At 45.3% G+C, this 4,809-nt stretch overlaps 1 long non-coding RNA gene across 1 annotated transcript in view; it reads left to right on the top strand.

Annotated features, from left to right (window-relative positions):
- LOC105507756 overlaps positions 1–3,850 on the top strand; it is a 24,938-nt gene extending 21,088 nt beyond the window's left edge. The window contains exon 3 of the long non-coding RNA XR_001001151.1: positions 3,698–3,850. This is a non-coding gene — a long non-coding RNA (uncharacterized LOC105507756). The remainder of the gene's footprint in view (positions 1–3,697) is intronic.
- Positions 3,851–4,809: the final 959 nt, after the last annotated feature.

Below are 4,809 nucleotides of genomic sequence, written 5' to 3'. Positions count from 1 at the left end.
AGATCACACCACTGCACTCCAGCCTGGCTACAGAGCAAGACTCCATCTCCAAAAAAAAAAAAGAAAAGAAAAGAAAAAGAAAAATACAATCTGCCAGTGACTAGTGTGCACATTCCACTTTGAGAAGCTCTGCACTACAATAATGTTGGGCTCACTGTTTATTTGACACTCTGCTTTCCAAATTTCCTAATATGTACAACCAAAGAAACATAGTGGACGTTATTTATATTGTAAATTCCCCCTCTGTGTACACATAGTAAGTAGGAAAACAGGATTTTTTTTTAAAGTAATCTCCATTTTTCACTTATCTGTTCACTCAGTAAATATTTGTAGAGTGTCACTTACATGGACAAGGCACAGTCCCAGTTGCTAGGATAGAGTGATAAACAAGATGACATGGTCCCTGGTCTTGTGAAGCTCCAGTCCAGCAGGAAAGACAGTTTTTGTAGGGTAATTGCAGTTATAATGATTGTAATGACAAAGGAAATAAATGGAACTGAAACATGGAGCATTCACCTTGTCTTGGGCTTCAGGGAGGACCTCATCACCTTCCTTTTTTTTTTGAGACGGAGTCTCACTGTCTCCCAGGCTGGAGTGCAGTGGTGCGATCTCGGCTCACAGCAAGCTCCACCTCCTGGGTTCATGCCATTCTCCTGCCTCAGCCTCCCAAGCAACTGGGACTACAGACTCCCGCCACCATGCCTGGCTAATTTTTTGTATTTTTAGTAGAGACGGGGTTTCACCATGTTAGCCGGGATGGTCTGGATCTCCTGACCTCGTGATCCGCCCGCTCCGGCCTCCCAAAGTGCTGGGAATACAGGCGTGAGCCACCGCACCTGGCCAACTGTCACCTTCGTATTAAAATTCTCACAACTGGCCCCCACCTACCCACACACCCCATCCCCCTTCCTGGCTTTAACTTTCTCTATATCTCTTTTTTTTCATCTAACATAGCATATAGTTCATGCATTTATTTTTCTTTATTGTCTTTCTAACCCTACCAGGATATAAGCTCCATGAGGGTGGAAATTTGTCTCTGTCACTGTGGTATCCCCACTACCTATGCAAGTGCCTGGCACATAAAAATCACTCAGTTAATATTTTTTAGGTGGATGCAGAGGGTTCCTGGAAGGGGGACTATCATGTGCACAGGATTTGAGAGAAAGAGTGTGGAACTAAAAGGAGAAGTCCAGCAAAGCCAGAATGTTGAAGGAAACAGAAAATAGAGTCCACTATTCGCCTCTAATAAATAATCCAATTACATATTTACCAACTACTTATTGGATGTCTACTATGTGCCAGGCACTGTTCTGGGCATACATTTTGAGTGTTCAAAAAAGGGCAGAATTCATCACTAGGTTTCAATCAATAAATAGGTTTTATATGAACATGTAGTCAAAACCAGTTTGTAAAGGCACTGTCAAAGTGAATTCTGTAAGCTTAATACATCCCTGCTATGGACTGAATTGTGTTCCCCAAAATTCAAATATTGAAGCCCTAACTTCCAGTGTGATGGTATTTGGAGATGGGACTTGAGGTAACTAGATTTAGATGATGTCATAAAGGTGGGGCCCTCATGATGGGATTAGTGCCCTTATAAGTAGAGACCAGAAAACTCTCTCCCTCTCTCTCTGTCTCAATCTCCCTCTCAATCTCTCTCCCTCTCTCCATCCATCCATCTCCACATCTCCATCACTCTCCTTCTCTCAGATTTACTTCTCTTTGCACATCTTCCCTCATCTGATGATGGCTTCCTCCAGGTAGTCAAATGTCCCTGAGAATCACCAAGTTTATTGTCCTCACTGTTTCTTCTCCCAGAGGAAGAGAAACCCTCCTTTTCTCAGGACCTCTATCTGTCCCTAGTGAGAACTCGGGTTGGCCTGGATGGGGCATATGCTCCCTTCTGGGCCCACCATGAGACCCAGGACATTGGAGAACTCTCCTTGGCCAGCCTCGGGAAGGCCAAGAAGTGATTGGAAGTGGCTTTGATAAGGGAAAAATGAGTGTCTGTTGCCAGAAGAAGAGAAAAGGAATACTGGCCAGGTAAAAATTACTAAGATCCCCTGCATCACTCAGTGACCACTTGCCTCTGGGCCTGTGTCCTCTCTGGGACCAATATGACATTGCAAATGACAGTGTGATGAAGACCTCCTCTGCATCCGCCCAATCCTGACACCCTACCCAGCCTTCATGCCTCAATCCAAATGCAAACACTTCTGTGAGGCCTTGCCTGATTCCCTAAGATCAAAAGTAGTCATCCTGTCCCCACTGTCAAGGACATACAGGGGTCAATGACAGTGCTGGACTCTTACATCATCTCCCAGATCCTCACATCTCCAGGAAATAAGTACGGTTATTGCCCCCTGCATTTGATGGCTACGGCTGCCATAACGAAGACCCATAAAAACTAGGTAGCTTAAACAGCAGTCATTTATTCTCTTGCTGTTCTGGAGGCAAGAAGTCCAAAGTCAAGGTGTCAGTCTGGCTGGTTCCTCCTGAAGGCTGTGAGGAAACGTCTGTTCCAGGCCACTCCCCAAGCCCTAGGCATTCCTTAGCTTGGAGATGACCATCTTCTCCCTGTGTCTTCACTTGGTCTTCTCTCTGTCTCTGTTTCCAAATTTCCACTTTTTTAAGGACAACACTGATATTGGATTAGAACTCACCTTAGGTCCGGGCGCGGTGGCTCAAGCCTGTAATCCCAGCACTTTGGGAGGCCAAGACAGGCGGATCACGAGGTCAGGAGATCGAGACCATCCTGGCTAACACGGTGAAACCCCGTCTCTACTAAAAAATACAAAAAAACTAGCCGGGCGAGGTGGCGGGCGCCTGTAGTCCCAGCTACTCGGGAGGCTGAGGCAGGAGAATGGCGTAAACCCGGGAGGCGGAGCTTGCAGTGAGCCGAGCTCCGGCCACTGCACTCCAGCCTGGGCGACAGAGCGAGACTCCGTCTCGAAAAAAAAAAAAAAAGAACTCACCTTAAGGACTCCATCTTAACTTGATCATCTGCAAAGACCCTGTTTCACATTCACAGGTACTGACGGTTAGAACTTCAGCATCTTTTGGGAGGCACGTGATTCAATCTACTAAGCCCCTCTTTTTTTCTCCACATGAGGAAACTGAGTCGGAGGATTTAGGCAATCTTCCAGGGCCACAAAGCCAGTAGGCACCCTAGATGCTAAGGCCTGGGGGTCTTAACAACTTCACTATGTCTCTGTTCTTGTTTTTCTCCAGAAATTTCACCTCTCTTCAGGACACTCAACAGACTCAACAGGACACTGTTTACAGGATTCGTGTATAATTTTGCTTCACCCGTCTAGACTGTAAAGCTCTTTAAAAACAGGGGTTGAACCTATTTCTTTTCTTTCTTTTTTTTCTTTTTTTGAAATGGAGTCTCACTGACTCTGTCACCCAGGCTAGAGTGCAGTGGTGGGATCTCAACTCACTGCAACCTCCACCTCCTGAGTTCAAGGGATTCTCCTGCCTCTGCCACCTATGTAGCTGGAGTTACAGGCGTGAACCTCCATGCCTGGCTAATTTTGTATGTGCATATAGAGAGAGACAGGGTTTCACCATGTTGGCCAGGCAGGTCTCAAGCTCCTGACCTCAAACAATCCATCTGCCTCGGTCTCCCAAATTGCTGGGATTACAGGCATGAGCCACTGCTCCTGGCCTGAACCTATTATTTCTGTTTCCCCAGCCCACCTAGCAGGGGCCCAATCAATAGTTCTCAGAGGAATAGAGGTGAACACCAAGATCAGAGGAAAAGCTGACTGTTGTTCTTCCTGGATCATTTCATTTTTGAACCAGAGAAGGCTCATCTTGAAGCGTTAATAAAGAAGCTTTTATTTGTCCCTCTGGCTTATTCATTCTCTCAACAACTATTTAATGATTCCTTCCTATGAGTCGAGCATACTGCTAGGCATTGAGATAAATCAGGCAGAACCTACACCCTCTTAGAACTTACAACCTGGTAAACAAGACAGATGAGTCAATAGATCCTTGTAATGCAATGTCTCAGGGAGCACTTATTTCTCAAGTAAAGATTGTTTTGGAGTCAGGAGTCCTCAGAAAATCAATGAAGGCAGGACTTGCCTTCTAAGGCAAGGACTTGAACGACTTCTAAGAAGTTGAAGAAGAGGCCCTATAAGCCAGAGACCATCTTAAAACATCAAACTATAGGTCAGGCATGATGGTTCACAACTGTGATCTCAGCACTTTAGGTATCCAAGTGGGGACACCATTTGAGCCCAAGAGTTTGAGACCTGCCTGGACGTCATGGCAAGACTCCATCTCTACAAAAATAAAAATAAATTAGCTAGTCTTGGTGGTGCCTGCCTGTGGTTCCAGCTACTTGGGAGGCTGGGGTGGGAGGACTGCTTGAGCTCTGGAGGTTGAGGCTGCAGTGAGCGATAATCACACAACTGCACTCCAGCCTAGGCAATAGAGTGAGACTCCACATCCCCAAAAAAATCATCAAAGTATAATACAAGAGAATTCCAGCAAATAATCTCCCCGCTCCTGGTATGGCAGAGAGCCAGACTGAAAAGAGTATGCTTGAGACACTATCTTGAAACTTGGTCTAAGCCAGCAAATCATAGAAAAACCTCACATGGGTTTCAAATTCAGGCAAGCCTCGGTTCAGATACAGACTCTACTACTCATTAACTATGTGCAGTTAGGGAAATCTCCTAATCTTTATTTAAGTCTTAGTTTCTTCGTCTATAAAATGGGATAATAATAACAAATTGACCCAGTTCTTATGTGGATTAGGTGAAACAAATACACAAAGCACATCCTGTGGTAGAAAAG

Source organism: Colobus angolensis, unplaced genomic scaffold (assembly GCF_000951035.1).
Source record: "Colobus angolensis palliatus isolate OR3802 unplaced genomic scaffold, Cang.pa_1.0 Scaffold152, whole genome shotgun sequence".
Taxonomy (NCBI): Eukaryota; Metazoa; Chordata; class Mammalia; order Primates; family Cercopithecidae; genus Colobus; species Colobus angolensis.
The sequence above is the reverse complement of the archived record's forward strand: the minus strand, read 5'-3'. Positions and strand labels throughout refer to the sequence as shown.